A 19,281-nucleotide genomic window follows, 5' to 3' on the forward strand; every position below is an offset into this window, starting at 1 on the left:
TTTCCTATTGAATACACTTTAAGAGAGTTATCTGCAACACTGTATCTAATTTGCAACTACAAATGCATTAAGATTAGAAACCTAAGGGGTTTATCCACTCACTGCTAAGAACAAATTTTGCCTGCATTGATTTACAAATGGAAGATACTTACAGCTAGTCAACTTTTGCTGCAGAGAGCATTTGTTAATACAACTGATCCTGATCTTCTAAAGATAGCCCATGATCCCTACCCCTAACCCTACCCCTACCCCTACCCCTAACCCTACCCCTACCCCTACCCCTAACCCTCTCCCTAGAAGTGTTGTAGGTGTGTCTGCTGTGTCACATGTGTTTCAGTATATAGCATAGAGGATAGAGGCTATGTCTACAACGTGTTTGAATGTATGAACATCTGAATGATTAGTATCCTAACATTCCCTGAGGAAAAGCACGAAGCCAACTACCAATCCAGCATCAGGGGTTCAGGACAAGGAGTTGATCTTAAAGGACCACCAGTCCATTGCCTTGCAGGCCTAGACTGGCTTCCAGGAAGCAGAAGATTAGATCAACAATGATTATGGGTAGCTTTATAAATTACTTGGAGATATGAAATATTCTGTTTTTGTTTTGTTTTGTTTTTGTTTTATTGTCTATGTTTTTGTTGTTCTTTCCTCAATTTAGAATTACCTTTAGCATTTCTGTAGAATATAAGAGGCAACATTTGCACAGGCATCTATACTTGATCAAGTTGGTGATCAACATTTTCAGCTAGCCTTGTGTGGTGGTTTAAATAAGATATAACTATACTCTTGAACACATACCCTTTAAAGCCATTTTATACATGGTTCTCACTATGTTTCTAGTGTGCAAGGTTTAGAATGTGTGGCCCATTTGGAAGAAACATGTCATCTGAGACAATCTTTGAGAGTTTAAAAATTGTCACTAATTCTAGTTTACCTTCTCTGAATGGAGCTTGTAGACTCTAAACCTTTGAGACTGTAATGCCAAATAAATTCAGTTCCCTACTCCAATCATTGTGGCTAAGATCAAAAATTCAGGTGACAGGTTGGCAAGGATGTAGAGAAAGAAGAACACTCCTCCATTGCTGATGGTATTGCAAACCGGTAAAACCAGGGTGGTAATGAATCTGGAGGTTACTCAGAAATTTGAAAATAGATCCACCTGAAGACCCAGCTATACCACTCTTGGGCATATACCCAAAAGATGACCCACCTTGCCACAGGGTCATGAGTTCCACTATGTTCATAGCAGCCTTATCTGTGATAGCCAGAAGCTAGAAACATCCCAGATGTCCCACAAGGGAAGAAAGAATACAGAAAAGGTGACTCATTTACACAATGGAACACCACTTAGCTATTATGAATGAGGACATCATGAGTTTTTCAGGCAAATGGATGAAAATAGAAAATATCATCCTGTGTAAGGTAACTCAGACCCAAAAGGACATGTATGGATGTATGGTCTGTACTCACTAATATGTAGATATTAGAATTAGACACACACACACACACACACACACACACACAGTACAGAATAGCCAGTATACAATCCATGGAACTCAAGAATGTTAACAAGCCAAAAGACCCAAGTGATGCCTCAATCCCACTTGAGACGGAGAAGAAAGCAATCACAGCGGGAAGAGAGTAGGAGGAATCTTGATGGGAGAGGGAACAGGGAGGGGAAGGGGGAGGGAATGATTGGTTTTTGAGGTAGGTCAGGCTGGCTTGAGGGCTAGCAGAAAGAATGGGAAGAGGCAACCTCAGGAGGTAGGAGGTGTGTAGTGGTTGCACCCTCTAGAGTGTACCAGAGACCTGGGAAGTGAGAGACTCTCAGAACTCAAAGGGAGAGAACTTAGATGACATGCACTAAGGTGCAAAGAAGAAGCTTGCAGAATCTACCTCTGATGGTAGGACAGGGTACCAAGTGGAGGGTTGAAGTTGCCATCCCAAGGTCAGGAACTCTGTCCCAGCATTGTTCCTTTCTAGGGAAAGTGAACAACAAAAACGGAGAAGAACCTGAGGGAGATGAGACTTAGTAACAGTCCCAGATTGGGATCGAACTTGAGTGGAGGCTACAGGGCCTGACACTATTCCTGATGCTAATAAGGTGTACTTACTGACAGGAGCCTCACATGGCTGCCCTCTAAGAGGCCCAACAAGCAGCTGAAAGAGTCAGATGTAGTTATTTATACTCAATCAATGGACAGAAGCTGGGGAACCTTGTCATTGAATTATGGAAAAACTATGGAAGAAGCGGAGGAGGAGCGTGACTCCATAAGAAGACCAGCTGTCTCAACTAGCCTGGACCCCCAAGAGCTCTTGGACACTGAGACACCAACCAGGCAGCATACACCAACTCACATGAGGCCCCTGACACATATACAGCAGAGGACTGCCTGGTCTGGCCACAATGAGAGAAGATGTTCCTAACCCTTGAGAAACATGAGGTCTCAGGGAGTGGGGAGATATGGTGGGGTGGGGGTGAGAGGGTGGGGCATCCCCTTAGAGATGGGGGAGGAGGTATGGGATAGAGAGCGATTTTGGGAGTGGGGAGGTTCGGGAGGGGGTAGCAGCTAAACAGTGAGGGAAGATTAAAGAATAATAGTAAAAAAAAAAAAAAAAGAAAGAAAAAAAAGAAAAAAAAGGAGCTAAAACTGCCTAAAAAGTCAGCTTCTAATCCTGCTTCCATTCCCCTGTTCTGCTACCCAGCATTTCATCATTTCTGCTTTCATTTTATGCTTGATCATAACTGATTCCCAATGATCACATAGAGTCAGTGGGTACCCACACAGATGGCATTGGCCTACACAGATATGCACATGTATAAGTAAATAAAAATGACAATAAAATTAAGAAACATCTTGTTTTCTAATTGAATGCTGAAAGATATAAAAACATTGAAGTGAACTAGCACAAAATTGGAATTTTTGCAAAACTCTTGAAAGAGAATTTTAAAAAGTCCTGTAAAATGATATGGTTAAATATAGTTTATGGTAAAGATAATTTTCTTTACTTGTGACCACTTTAGTATGCTCTCTTTAAATGTAAAATGTGCATGATTTTTAGATTCTGCAGGGAATTCCTGTTGTTTTAATGGTTTTTTGGAATCTGTAAAGCAAATAAATTAACAGACATGAAAGCATGTCATTTTAATATTAAGCACTGATATTTAATTTTCATGAATAAGGAAAATAATTGGAAATAGAGTTTCATATTTTAGCTAGTTTGGGTTATAAACATATTTCCTATGTATAATATTACTCCTAATATTATACAGTAAACTAAGGATTCTTTTTATATGGAAAAGGCAGATTCTCATCTATATGGACAAAGGTAAAGATGGGGATTTTTTTGCTATTTAAATAATTAACATTTGAGATATAATTATAAAGACAAAAACTGTTAAAATATTTATAGAACTTAAAAACAGCCAACTCCTTTTATAACTTAAATGGAGTTAATAAAAGTACCTGTCATTATCCCACTTTAAAACAAAACAAAAAACAGAAAAATGTAAAATTTGGAATATAAATATCCAGAAGATATGAGGAAGATGGCATTTTGGTTTTAATTTTGTGTTTTTATGTCTACAATTACAAAACTTAGAAAGTTTGATTAATAATAGAGGAAGAATAAAAAGTTGTAGAAAAAATGTAGGTAATCTCAGGAAAGCCAGGGACCCTCAGTGGGGAGATGCATGGACCATAAGCAAGGGGTCCGAAGTGAAAGAAGTCACTACTCCTTTCTTTAAAAACTCACCTCCAGTCAAAAATTTAGGACCACACCATACGACTCTAGTGTTTGCAAGAAACTCCACTAATGTAAATGCAGAAAAAATGTATAAAAATTCAAAGGCATGCTGACAAAACATGCCTTTGACAGTTATTGTTCTGAGTGATACTTTACTTTTTTTATTCTTTTTGATTAGATAATTGCTTTATTTATATTTCAAAGGGTATCCTCTTTCATCACTACCCCTCCAAAAATCCCCTATTCCATCCCCCCCCCCCCCACCTCTCCCTGCTCACCAACCACCACCACTTTCCTGACTAGCATTCCCCTACTCTGGGGCATCAAGCCTTCACAGGACCAATAACCTCTTATCTCAGTGATATCTGAAATGGCCATCTTGTGCTACATATGTAGTTAGAGCTAAGGGTCCCTCCATGTGTACTCTTTGGTTGGTAGTTTAATCCCTGGTGCTCTGGGGGTACTAGTTGGTACATATTATGATTCCTCCTGCAGGACTGCAAATCTCTTTAGCAACTTGGATCTTTTCTCTAGCTGCTCCATTGGGGACCCTATGCTCATTCTATATGTTGGCTGTGAGCCATGGGTATTTTGATCTGCCTTCCAATAAGGATCAAAGTATCCACACTTTGGTTTTCCTTTTTTTGAGCTTCATGTGATCTGTGAGTTGTATTTTGGGTATTCTCAGTTTTGTGGCTAATATCCACTTATACCGTACTGGTATTTACTTGCTGATACTTTACATTTTAATGCAATGTTGTAAGCAATGATACTTGTAGAGAGGAAAATGAGTGAAAATTACATTCTTAAAGTTCTCAGAGAAATCAATTGATGTTCCCTTCTTTGTATCCAACAATATCTTTCATGAGTTACTTGGTATAGCTAAATGAAAAGTGCCTTAATAAATTTACTTTTATTATGACAAGGCACCATGACCATGACAATGCATAACACGTATGTATGTATGTATGTATGTATGTATGTATGTATGTATGTGTGTATGTATGTAAATATGCATGTATTTGTGAAATTAGAGGAGTTCCACCAACTGAGGACCAAGTTATATAGACCTATGTGCCTATGGTGGCCAATCTCATTCAAACTACCACAAAAGGTATAGAAAAATTTCTTGATACCTCCCATTTATTGGTATCTCTCATTTATGCCTCATGTTTATGTTAATCAAATGGATCCTGTTGCTAAGGCTTCTCCATGTTCAATTACTATGTACAATAGGCATATTGGAGAATTATAGTTAGTCTTAATAAGTCATTCTGGGCAGGATAATACATATCATACTAAAGATCAGAGCATACTAAAAAAAAAAATAAGAGCATAAGTAATTTCTCCTACTGCTATGTACCTGGTGGTACATGAATGCATTTAAACTCAGCATCATATATTTTTCTATATGAGATTAGAATAAGTCTTGAATAAGAAAACAGTGGCCATTTTTTGTCTTAACAAAATAAGCATATTAATGCATGAAAGAGAATCAATAATCTCTTCTAAGAAGTTTTTCCAGTTGTGTTTGCACTTTTCAACACATCTCAATATTGTTTGGTTAGAAATCATTAAGATTCATTCCTTGAGCTTTACTAATTTGTAGTGAGTAAGCCTGTCTGCATATTATCTATATGGGGGAAATAAACATTCCTCCAAGGAAATAAACATTTCTCCAATGTTACTCTTTTGTTGAATAAATTGCCTGAATTCCAACTGTGGCTTCCAAGGGAGTCTAATTTTTCAGTCTTCTCTTAGAAACTGCCATTATGCCTAGATATTGAATCCAACCTTTAATGTTGCAATGTAATGGCTATTTATATAACAAATAATTCAGGATTTTCATCTTACATTCATTTTCATCTTACATTAATTTCATTCTTTCATTTTACATTCAGTTGCTCATTAAAGAGATATTTGTTCTATTAATCAGATCTCAACTAGCTTATATTGGAACGAATACCCAGTAGGTTTTGTTAGTCATATTGCAGGGTCACATTAGCCATAATACAACACTATATCCATCATATTTGTAGAATGAGTAAAGTTTATTAAAGAGTCAAACTAAGGACCTGTTTGAAAACTTTAGCTCTGAAGACACTGTGAATCAGTATATTTTCCCTTCTTTTATTCTTTAAGAAAGCATGAAGTCACTATGCTCATAGCAGCTTTATTTATAATAGCCAGAAGCTGGAAAGTACCCAGATGTCCCTCAACAGAGGAATGGATACAGAAATTGCGGTACATTTACACAATGCAGTACTACTCAGCTATTAAAAATAATGAATTCATAAATTCTTAGGCAAATGGATGGAACTAGAAAATATCCTGAGTGAGGTAGCCCAATCACAAAAGAACACACATGGTATGTACTTGCTGATAAGTAGATATTACCCCAAAAGCTCAGAATACCTAAAATATCACTCACAGACCACATGAAGCTCAAGAAGAAGGAAGACGAAAGTGAGGATACTTTGATCCTTATTGGAAAGTGGATCAAAATACCCATGGCTCAGAGTCAACCAATAGAATGTATATAGGGTCCCCAACTGAGAAGCTAGACAAAAGACCCAAGGAGCTGAAATGTTTTGCAGCTCTGCAGGAGGAACAATAATAAGTACGAACCAGTACTCCCAGATCTCCCAGGAACTAAAGAACCAACCAAAGAGTACACATGGAGGGACCCATGGCTCCAATTACATATGTAGCAGAAGATGACCATTTCAGACATCACTGAGAGGAAAGGCCATTGGTTCGATGAAGGCTCTATTCCCCAGAATAGGGGAATGCAAGTCAGGAAATTGGAGGCGAGGATGAGCAGGGGGAGGAGGGATAGGATAGGGGATTTTTGAAAGGGCGATGCAGAAAGGGGATACCATTTGTAATGTAAATAAAGCAAATATCTAATAAAAGAAAAGAAAGCATGGAGCCATTAGTAACTATCAGGTTGTTGTAATCAGAATAGTAACTCTGTCTTTTGGTTGGTCTCACATATGTCTGCTTCATTCATAATGACTCATTTTGATAATATCTTAATGTCAATAAAAGTCTGCAACAAAGTTGATTTATTTTTAATATTTTCTGTGCTCAGAGAAAGTGGAGGGTGCCTTTTTGATACTTTCCTGAATCATTTTCCTTGCATTGGTCCAATTTACGTGTTCAGAAAGAGATACCGAAACATGTAGCCTTCTATGCAGTCATCCAGACTCAGTACTTTATTTCACAGACTCAAGGATGCTCTTTACTACAATTAATTGTTTAACTCATAACCCACATTTGGCTCAGCAGTTATTCTTACTGAGAAAGATACAAATTATCTTTATTTATTACTTTAATAAGAATCAGTAAGTTAAAATAAAAATTTAAATCTATTTAACTCAAGCAAATTGTTGAAATGAGATTATTCTATTTTCAAATAATAGGGATCATATTGCTCATATTGGTCTCTTTTTAAACAAACAGCTTTTATTTTTCCTTTAAAGTATTTTGTTAAATTCCATTCAAGCAAAAATATCTCGACTGAAATGAAGGTTAAAAAAGTGACTTTGGTCTCCCATCTCTATTTATATATACATTCTCATTAGATCTGACAACCAATATTAATAAGTCTTAATAATGAGTTTACTTGGTTTATGCTATTAACTTCTTTTAAAAATACTTATAAGCAGTATTAATTGCAACTTAATGTAAAATTAAAGGAACAACAAAATTAACTGATGAAATTTTACCTTTTAAAGATTTAAGATTTAAAGAACTAAATAAGTGTTTTGCCTAAATGTATGTATGTGTACTGCATATATGCATTGTGGTGCTAGAGTCTAGTAGAGGCTACTGGGTCCACGAAATTATAGTTACAAATAATTGTAACTCACTCTGTGAATGCTTGGAAAGAAACTTGGTCCACTGAGCAAGCAACAAGTGCTTTTAATTGCTGAGTCTTTCTCTAGTCTTGATAAAATTCTATTTAAAATAATTTTATTATAATTTTTCCAAAGCATCATTTGTCTTTCTGAAATTTTGATTTAAATAGATGATGACTATTTTGGGCTTTATATGTAATTATGAATATAATATAAGAGCACGATCATGGATTCCATCAAGTAGACTATATATTGAAACCTTCTCTAAATATATTTTCATCCATAATAATTACCAATTCTGTAACTGCTTATGTCGGCAGACCTTAACAAGAAGGGAAAGGATGCCAATATTGCACATGGTATTTATAAAGTGACTCAGTGTAGATTTAGATCATATTGTCTAAGAGTAGAAACAAGGACTAAAACTTAGGTGGAAAATGATCCATTCCTCTTTGGTTTTATATTTCTTAGGTGGTTTTAATTTTTGTCCTCAGAACAAAATTATACATGCTATATTTCCTCCAAAATCTATGGAATGGAGTAAAATTTTAGCTTCTGTTGCTTAATGACAAATTAATTGGATGTTGAATTTATTTGACTTCACTTCAAGAAATGCTCTTACACATTTATATCTATGACTATCTTTTTTAGACAAGGAAAATGGGTGCCAAGACAGAAATGCTTTGTAGTTAACGTGGGACTTCACTGAGACTGAGGGTTTCCCTCAGCATAATTTAATTTTTAAAGGTAAAATGTTTATGTAGCCCAGGCTAATCTTCAACTGGACATATGTTACTTCAATATTCTGGCATTACATCCATGTACTATGAATCCCAGGAGATTCTTATACAGGAAATGCAGAAAATGAACTAAATGGCTATTTGAAGGTCCTTTTTTATCTTTTTTTTTAACTTAACATGCCTTTGTGTATATACCATTGATTCCAATTTTGTTTTTATTTCATTATGTTTCTCGGTGTTTAGACATGTGTGTCTCTATATGTGTATGTGTGTTTTTCCCAAAGGGCAGAGTTCTTCTCTTCAGTTTTATGATTTTCTGGGTTTTTTATTTTATTTTTGTTTTTTAGATATCAACTGTTTCATAATGAGAGAATGGGGCAAATTTTAGAAAGGAGGGGAGGTGCAAAAAGGTAGTAGGAGGTATAGTAATGAGAAAACATAGTCACAATACATTGTATAAAAATCTATTTCTAATAAAAAAGAATTAAAAAAAATCTAGAACAACCCAATAAAGTGTGTCTTTGGCTTCAATACTTTTGTAGTGTTACTCCAGTACTTGTGATAATTTTTCTGTTCAAGGCAGTCACTATCGTGACTACATTAAGGATCCTACAAAGCTAGCATGCAACTGGACCTGAGTTCTCAGGGATATAATGTCCAGAAATGGGTAAGTTTATCTTTACAGCACATATTTCTTGGATTTGCTGAGAGCATGCCCTCAATATCAGGGTGCATTGTTGAAACACATCACAGGAAGGGCCTGTGGCCTAGTGAAAGCTAATCCTTTTAAGGTCAATTTTGAGATTACAAAATCTCTCGTTTGAATTAATTAAACTTAATTTGAGGCTATTAAATGATGATCAGTTACTTGGACCCAACTTAAACACAGCATGTTAATTCTTCGTTTATAGGATCATTTATGTCCTTCTAATAACTCTCAAATCTTTCTTTATGATGAAAAATAACATAGTGTTGTTAAGATATTTATCTATCATTAGTTTCACTTGAACCAATGAACTTACATTCTCACTGGTTGTTGATGGAAATGAGGTAGACTCACCTAACAATAGGCAGTAACCACAGAAATTCTTTGGTTGCTGGAGTTGACAGAGAATTAAAATATCCAGTGTAGACATGCAGTATAAATTTAAAATTGGAATATTCGTTTGTTATGTGCCTATTGCAACAATGCTATGGCTGAAATTTGAAGAGTTAAGTTTTAAATTAGAAGGATGGTTGGGAGGCTTAGGAGGAGCATCTATCTTGTGAAAACCTCACTGTGGTTTCTTGGTAAGGTAAAAATTCGATGCAGACAATTACTTCCACTGCTTTGACTGGTATATATATATATGCCTTGGCAGTGCTGAAGTTAGAACAACACAGCCTATGAAAACAGAAAAAAATTCAAAATAATTCAACTTCTTGTACTTCCAAATGTACCTCGCAGGTGATAAATAGTTGAGATCAATGGTTATAAATTCCATTTATTTTTGTCTGCAGGCCTCCCATACTTTCCATTTAAATGTTTCTTAAAGACTCAGTCTGCAATCTGAACCCTCCCTGTGTCCTGGCTGTGTTCAAATTTATTTGTTTTTGTTTTGCTTTCTTTATTTTTGCTTTTCCTTTTTTATAAATTGTGTATTTCTCTTTTGCAATGGCTGTCATATTTAAGCTGGATAACATTTTATAGACATAAGCTCACACAACAGTACATAGTCAACAATCAACAACAATCAAGCTTAACATTTAATTGACATCAGTCTAAAATACCTTACATTTTTAACCTTCTCCAATTGATAAAGTGTACAATGAGGTAAAATGTTTTTTGCCTTATTATTACCTACCTTGCTGTGGCTTTTCATCACATAAACATGATAGTCATGTAGAAGATAAATCTAAGTTGAATAGAATGCTTTAATTAGCTTCTCACACTTGAAAACAAATGAGGAAGTTTAGATTTTGACCTGTGAATCTCCCATACTGAGTTTTGAAAGTTGCTAAAGTATGTGATTTTTCCAGGAAAATATCATGCTATTTGATTCCATATGTTAACGATTGAGAATCAGGAGGTCCACAGCATCAACAGTAGGAAAAGTCAAACTCAGAGCTGTCCCCAGTTATACCAGGTGCTCAGACATGGCTACTTCTGTGTTTATTGCTGGTGATAGTGGGACAAAGCACTTAATGGGAGGTAGGATCTGGGAAGTTATTATCTGAGGAACATACATGCATGAACAAATATTAACCTATCTTACTTTCTCTGATAACATTTTCAGATGATATTTCAGACGATATTCTGTAGGTACTTATTACATATAACTCATAGCAATCTTGATGTTTTCTTTTATTTTCATGAATTATTTGTAACATTTCTCACACTCCTTTGAAGCTTCCTTGATCCCTTAAAATATATTTTCACCCTTAGGTCTCAATGGGTAGTCCTGGCTGACCTGGAATCACTCTGTAGACAAAGATGGCCTTAAACTCAGAAATACATCTCCCTATCTTTTAGAAGTGTGGGGTTTAAAAATGTGCCTGGCTATAAATTCTTTTAAAATTTTTTGAGATGGAGTTATCATACTTTCTAACATCCAAATGTATCATCAGAATTGATTAAAAGGATTAAAAGTATAAAATTAAAGGGTTAAAACAGAAAGAATCAATTAGTAGGTTAGTGGATACAAGATTTTATGTTTCCATCTATGTCCCCTGATTTCTTCCCAAGGCTTTCTATCTCCAAAGTTGTCTCCATTTGAGTTTTCTTAGTTGTTTCTACTTCTGATTTTAGATCCTGGATGGTTTTGCTTAGTTCCTTCACTTGCTTGTTTGTGCTTTCCTGTAATTCTTTAAGAGATTTTTGTGTTTCCTCTTTCATGACCTCAGCCTGTTCTCCTGTATTTCTTTAAGTGTTTTTTGTGTTTCCTCCTTATTGGCTTTTGTATTCTCCGGAATTTCTTTCAATGATTTTTGTGTTTCCCTTGCAAGGGCTTCTAACTTTTGATGCATTTTCTCCTGAAATTCTTTAAGTATGTCCTTCATGTGTTCCTGTACCAGCATCATGACCAGTGATTTTAAATCCAAATCTTGTTTTACTGGTGTGATGGGGTATCCAGGACATGCTGTTAAAGGAGAACTGGGTTCAGATGTTGCCCTATTGCCTTGATTTCTGTTAGTGACTTTCCTGTGTTTGCCTTTTGCCATCTAGTTGTCACTGGTGTTAGTTGGTCTTGTCAATACTGGACTCACCAGTGCAAGCTGCCTCTTCCCGGGTGGCCTCTGGTGCACAGCTTACCTCCTGCACTGCCTATAGACAGGGTGCTGTTGCCCAGGCTGTTCAGATCCAGAAGCAGACACCTGAAGGCTCCCGCTGGGGCCTGCTGGATTCACCAGAGCACACTGACTCCTCCCAGCCGGCCTCCCAAGAGGCCTCTTGCAGGACCTGGAGATGTGGCGTTGCTGCCCAGGCTGATCTGGATCCGGAAGAGGAGAGATCTGAGGGCTCCTGCCAGAAGCCTCAGGACTAGAACCTAAGCTCCATGCCACCTGAGCAAGCTGTGCTATAAATGTTAATTAGTACTTCCATGTGCTAAAAACAACCAAAGAAAAAAAGTTGGGAAAAAAATCACAGAAATTCAAATATATACAAGCAAACTCTGTTTCTTTAGTTTGGAGAAAAAAAATCAATATTTGAAACTCATCAGTTTTCCCCATACTCAAAATAATCTGGGACAAAAATCTAGTAGAAAGAAAGCAAACCAAAACAAAACAACAATAAAACTCACCAAAGATTCTGCTTAAATTAACAATGGAAATATACTACTTACATGTAAATTAATATATATAGTAATTAGTAACCTTTCGACTGTAATGTTCTAAATACTTATCTTCCTAAAGTTCATATATTGAAATTCACCCCACAAGATGATAATATGACCAGAACTTTGAGACATAAATAGCACTAATATACCTGTGAAACTTCAAGAGCTACTTTGTCCTTTGAGCATCTAAAGAAAGGTCTTCTAAAGGCTTCATAGCATCTCAAACAGTGATGACAGCGTCATGAGAGACCAACCCCTGTTACTAGCACTTTTGTTCTGGAATTTCTAGCCTCCAGACTGTAAGATATGGAGGTTTGCTGTTTACCAGTTTTTTAGACAGTGACACAGTAGTGTAGCAAGTACAAGATATTAAGATTACATCATGTAGGTACTTATATACATAAGATTAAGGTGCTGTTGGGAAGACTCTCACCTCTTACTGCTCTGAGGCAGTGAGGAAAGTATGAAGCAGTGTTTTGATAGAATACAAGTGACATTGAAGTATGGTGAGGAGTCAATTTGTGAAAATAAATGTTTCTGTATTGAAATTGAAAACAGATATTTGAAAGTTGAGGGTCTTTATAGCTTTGAAGAAAATTTCAGGAAGATTCTTTGGTTGCATGATTACATTTTCTCCATTCTCCTGATATGTGGTTTGTTTTAAGATGTTTGTTGGAAGCCAAATCTTTCACTACCATGTAACAAAGTTCATTATATTTCAAATTTCTATCTGATTTTTAATGCTCACATCCTTAAGTTATCCATACCAATTCCATTATAAATTCTACTATCTGAGTATACGTTTTCTAATTGCAGAGTTTAAATTGTACAGAAGAGTAGTCAGAGAACAAACAAAAACCAAAAAAATAAAACCAAAAAAAATAAATTAACAAAATTTCATTTGTTAATGAAATTAAGTAAGTAACTATTATATTAATGACTTAGAGAGATGAATTTGACTATGGTGACATGGGTAGGAAAGAATCCATACTGGAGTATTCTGTATTATAAACATTAGCTGAGGTGCCTAAGAGCAGAGGCATCATTACTAGGAACCATTCATGTCTCAAATTTTCTCTGTGGATATAGCAAGCTACTTCATATTCTTAAATTTATAAACAATAAGATCCTATGTATAATATGTTTAATATGCTGTAAATTCCAGTATTAAGACAGCTTAGCAAGTCCCATGTGAGGCTTGAGTGCTCTACCTGATCTCCAGGAGAAAAGACAAAAAATAAACAAAACAAAACAAACAAACAAACAAAACACCTTTTCACTTCATCCTCAGTTGGGTAAAAATTGTCTGCACAAAGTAAAAGGCCAAACCTATTTCCTGAATGCTCCAACACTACCCCAGATGATGACTTTGTTTTAGGATGAGATGTCTCTCAAATCTGTATGTATTATGCTAGAATTCTGTTAATTGAGTTTGAACATTGAGTTTTTGGGGACATTCAAAACATAGAGAATCTCTGACTTGCTACTATAGAACTAGACTTCTCAGGGAGATGCTTGCAGTTTGTGCTTTAGTCGAGAAAGGTCTTATGTAAAGGAGCTTCTAGACTTCCATAAGGATCTTTCTTATAATTTCTTTTTTTTTAATATTTTTATTTTCTATATTCTTTGTTTACATTCCAAGTGATATCCCCTTTCCCGGATCCCCCCTCCCCATATGTCCCATAAACCTTCTTCTCTCCATCCATTCTCCAATGACGTCCCTCCTTTTTTTCTCTGTCCTTATATTCCCCTCCAATGCTAGATCAATCCTTTCCAGGATCAGGACCTTCTCCATACTTCTTCATGGGAGTCATTTGTTATGCGATTTGTGCCTTGGGTATTCAGGGCTTCTGGGCTGATTAATATCCACTTATCAGAGATTGCATTCCATGTGTATTCTTTTGTGACTGGGTTACCTCACTTAGGATGATATTTTCCAGATCAAATGATTTGTCTATAAATTTTGTGAATTCATTGTTTCTAATTGCTGAGTAGTATTCCATTATGTAAATGTACCACATTTTCTGTATCCATTCCTCCTTTGAGAGGCATCTGGGTTCTTTCCAGCTTCTGGCTATTATAAATAAGGCTGCTATGAATATAATGGAGCATGTGTCTTTATTGCATGCTGGGGAATCCTTAGGGTATATGCCCAGGAGAGGTATAGCAGGGTCCTCCGGAAGTGTCATGTCCAGTTTTCTGAGGAACCGCCAGACTGATTTCCAAAGTGGTTGTACCATATTACAGCCCCACCAGCAGTGGAGGAGTGTTCCTCTTTCTCCACATCCTCACCAACACCTGCTGTCTCCTGAGTTTTTGACCTTAGCCATTCTGACTGGTGTAAGGTGAAATCTCAGGGTTGTTTTGATTTGCATTTCCCTAATGACTAATGATGTTGAGCACTTCTTAAGGTGCCTCTCAGCCATCCGAATTTCTTCAGGTGAAAATTCTTTGTTTAGATCTGTACCCCATTTTTAATAGGGATTTTTGGTTCCCTGGGGTCTAACTTCTTGAGTTCTTTGTATATATTGGATATTAGCCCTCTATCAGATGTAGGGTTGGTGAATATCCTTTCCCAATTTGATGGTTGCCGTTTTGTCCTTTTAACAGTGTCCTTTGCCTTACAGAAACTTTGTAATTTTATGAGGTCCCATTTGTCAATTCTTGATCTTAGAGCATAAGCTATTGGTGATCTGTTCAGGAACTTTTCCCCCATGCCCATGTCCTCTAAGATCTCCCCCAATTTCTTTTCTGTTAGTTTCAGTGTGTCTGGTTTTACATGGAGGTCCTTGATCCACTTGCAATGAAGTTTAGTACATGGAGATAAGAATGGATCAATTCGCATTCTTCTGCATGCTGACCTCCAATTGAACCAGTACCATTTGTTGAAAAGGCTATCTTTCTTCCACTGGATGTTTTTGGCTCCTTTGTCGAAGATCAAGTGACCATAGGTGTGTGGGTTCATTTCTGGATCTTCAATTCTATTCCATTGGTCCACTTGTCTGTCACTGTGCCAATACCATGCATTTTTTAACACTATTGCTCTGTAGTATTTCTTGAAGTCAGGGATACTGATTCCCCCAGAATTTCTTTTGTTGTTGAGAATAGTTTTAGCTATCCTGGGTTTTTTGTTATTCCAGATGAACTTGAGAATTGCTTTTTCTAACTCTGTGAAGAACTGAGTTGGGATTTTGATGGGGATTGCATTGAATCTTTTGATGGGTAGATTGCTTTTGGCAAGGTGGCTGTTTTAACTATATTAATCCTGCCGAGGATCTTTCTTATAATTTCTAATCATATTATTTCCCTGCAGAAACTTTAATATTCTATTTCTCTTTCAGACTATGAATTAAATGAGTGGCAAAAACATAAAAATATATAACTTACCTATGTGCATAAATCTAAATTTGTCAATCTGAAATTCAAATTCACTGTTGCTTAGGTAAGAAGATGTTTCTCATTCTATGTTGCCACTATCCAGAACAATGGCAGCATAATATAAGATTGTTTCCTCCTGAACTCAAAAGCTCTTCAGAGACAACTAAATCAAATCCATCATATATGAAAAAGTAATGTTAGTTTTAAAGTACAGATAAAAATCAATAAGAGTGCAACTTTTATAATTACCCAGATCATTAAGAGGGACTAAACAAATTAAAATATGTTAAGGTTGATATCCTCAGAGAGATAGATGGAAATGCAAGGTAGCAGGAAGTTCTGACTCCATTTACTTAAGAGTCACTTTTGGCAAAATAAGTGAGAATTTTGCCCACGATAGTAACTTAAACATTTGTGTACTAAGGTCTCTCTGTATAAGGTTTGGTGTTATCTATATTCAGCACCAGGAAATTTTAGTCTGTTTAAGTTTTCCTATCATTCTTGAGGTTTAAAATATGACAGAGACTTAAATAAAATCAGATAAAATGAATAACTGAAATCATGAGCAAAATATAATTCTAGCACCAGTTTCCTTAATCTTTCTTAGATTAAGGAAGCCAATTATATTCCTTTATCTACAAAAATAGTAATAAAAACATGGACACAAAACTGTAGACTTCAAATGCAGATACCAAAATTATTGGAGCAAATGACATCTAGTGCCACAAAGGAGAAATATGTTTCATTTTGTGCTGAAGATAGCCAAAGAACTGAGTACTGTTAACCTACAAAAGGCCTGAGATGGGACTGAAATCTCACCCAGGACCTTACAGAATATAATCAAAGCCAGCTTTGCTGAAGAACAGATTTACCTTCTTCAATGAATACTCTGAGGGCACCTGAAATCAGAAGGAAGATGAAACTGGAAGGTCACCCTATGCATTTCTCAGCATCCTCACACTTTCCAGCCTTCCTTTTTGCTCAGTTAAATCACAAAGAAACAGGTTTGACTCAAAAATTTTACACTTCAGATACTGAAAAAATAGCAGAGAGCACAGTAACCAATAGTCATGGTAGAAGATGGGACATTACCCCATCAAAACTGAACTGAAAAATCAGGGGAGCCACTAAAAGCCAAACAACAGCCCCGCAGTGTAACTCAGTTGCAATATTTGTAAACTGATGAATAGATGAAAAGACACCAGCACCCTCACTTTCATTAGGGTACTCATTTTGTGTATTCAACGAAATGAGCAAAATCATTATAATTAATGATTACTATTGAGTAATGTTATATTTAAAATCTATTTAATTATTTGAGACATGGTCTTACTATGCTAGAAAGAATGTCCTCAATATTGTCATCCTGTCTCAGTCTCTTAAGTAATTATGATTACCGAAGTAATTTCATTACCTTTATCTGTGCATGAGGAATTTTACAAACTAATTTTCTTGTATCACTTTCTTTGCTCATATAAATGATGAATATTATCACAGCTTACCAAGGATATATTTATTTTCTTATTGAGTTTTTAAGTGTTGATAAATAAAGTTGCATTTATTTGTTACATATGATTCTATTTTCATGTAAATATGCATAGTTTAATGATTAAATGAATCTAATTAACATGCTCATCATGCTGGATATTTAACCTTATTTTGGTAAAAATATTGAGAGTTACTTTTCTAAAGTTTTCAGTTATACCATTCTTTGATTTATTTATATTTTTAAAAATTATATGTAGCTGTGTTTGTCGGTAGGTAGGTATCTGCATGTAAATGCAGGTACCATAAGAGTACAGAAGTATGGCGGCGGCGGCGGCGGCGGCGGCAGCGGCGGTAGCAGTGGCTGCTCCAGCTGAAGGGCCATCAGCAGTGGAACCAAGGCGACACAGGGTCCAGTTAGGCCCTGCGCCCACAACCACTGAACTTCGCTGACCAGCCGGGCGGCAAGCAACTGCGGTTCTGCGGAGCCTTTCGCTGCACGGAAGCCACTTCAGAACTCGGCTGCCCGCCAGTCAGGAGAGACTCACCGCCATCTTGATCCCGGGCTCCAGAGATCGGTCAGACTGAGGTACACAAACATAATCCTAGGCCCAACACCGCAGGGGTCTGAGCCAGACGGGCGTTGGCCTGCACCCAGGCCCTGGGCTGTTCGAGTGGCCATCGGGGCGCCAACCCAGCCAGGAGTTTTTTTTTTTTGCCCCGGCCGGTGCACGCGCCGCCATTTTGCCTACAGGAGCCAGAGTGCTCGGGAGGGCAGAGACTGCTAACAAGCGTAGCCTGAAGCTAACAAAACGGGGGTCTAGGCCCCAAAAGGCACAGGACTGACCCCAAGAACTGGGCGGCTTGGTGGGCCATCTGTGTGTCAACCAGCCCAGGAGGTTATTAGCACAACAGACTCTCCCGGTGCTTTCGCGGAGCGCGGACGTGCACGCCCGCCATCCGGGTCACCTGGCGGACCCAAATAACAGACATAGCCCTAGGGGAACTTTGCTCGGACCTTGGCCTCCCAGGCGTTTGCCTGGACTCAGGGCCCAGGCGACAAGGCTAACCTAGTGTGCGCCAGCCCGGTTGGGGAAATCGGCTGCCCAGCGGAGTGAGCGGAGCACAGGGGAGGTCACAGCAACATTCACCTTCGGAGCTCCCTGGGGGTGCACACGGGTTCCACCTGGTCCACAGACACAATCTGGGGCAAGGCCTCAGGCAGAAGCCCCCAGCTCAAATCTCTCCGCTTCAGATCAGCCTGGGTGGCCGCCACATCTCCAGGTCCCTCAAGAGGCTAGTGGGGGCTTCCGGGCGGCCAGCTGGGAAAAGTCGGTGTGCTCCGATAAATCCTGCGGGCCCCAGCGGGAGCCTTCAGGTGCCTGCTTTGGGATCTGAACAGCCTGGAAAACAGCACCCTGTCTATAGGCAGTGCAGAGTGTAAGCTGTGCACCAGAGGCCAACGGGGAAGGGGCAGCTTGCACTGGTGAGTCCAGCACTGACAAGACCAAGTAACACCAGTGAGAGCTAGATGGCAAAAGGCAAACGCAGAAACGTCACTAACAGAAATCAAGGCAATATGGCAACATCTGAACCAAATTCTCCTCTACCAGCAAGTCCTGGATACCCCATCACACCAGTAAAACAAGATTTGGATTTAAAATCACTGGTCATGATGCTGGTACAGGAACACATGAAGGTCATTGAGGAGAAAATGGATCAAAAGTTAGAAGCCCTTGCAAGGGAAACACAAAAATCATTGAAAGAAATCCAGGAGAATACAAAAGCCAACAAGGAGGAAATGCAAAAAACACTTAAAGAAATACAGGAGAACTTTGCTCAACAGGCTGAGGTCATGAAAGACGAAACACAAAAATCTCTTAAAGAAATACAGGAGAACTTTGGTCAACAGGCTGAGCTCATGAAAGAGGAAACACAAAAATCTCTTAAAGAATTACAGGAAAACACAAACATGCAAGGGAAGGAGCTAAGCAAAACCATCCAGGATCTAAAATCAGAAGTAGAAACAACTAAGAAAACTCAAAGGGAGACAACTTTGGAGATAGAAAGCCTTGGGAAGAAATCAGGGGACAGAGATGCAAATATCAACAACAGAATACAAGAGATAGAAGAAAGAATCTCAGATGCTGAAGATTCCATAGAAACCATGGACTCAACAGTTAAAGAAAATGCAAAGTGCAAAAAGCTTGTAACCCAAAATATCCAGGAAATCCAGGACACAATGAG

The 19,281-nt window shown here is 37.6% G+C and overlaps 1 non-coding gene across 1 annotated transcript; it reads left to right on the top strand.

Annotated features, from left to right (window-relative positions):
• The first annotated feature begins 286 nt into the window (after positions 1 to 286).
• LOC127686574 (small nucleolar RNA SNORA17) lies at positions 287 to 416 on the top strand. Its single transcript, XR_007978183.1, has one exon. It is a non-coding gene; the product is annotated as a small nucleolar RNA SNORA17 (small nucleolar RNA).
• Positions 417 to 19,281: the final 18,865 nt, after the last annotated feature.

This window comes from Apodemus sylvaticus, chromosome 5, assembly GCF_947179515.1.
Source record: "Apodemus sylvaticus chromosome 5, mApoSyl1.1, whole genome shotgun sequence".
NCBI lineage: Eukaryota > Metazoa > Chordata > Mammalia > Rodentia > Muridae > Apodemus > Apodemus sylvaticus.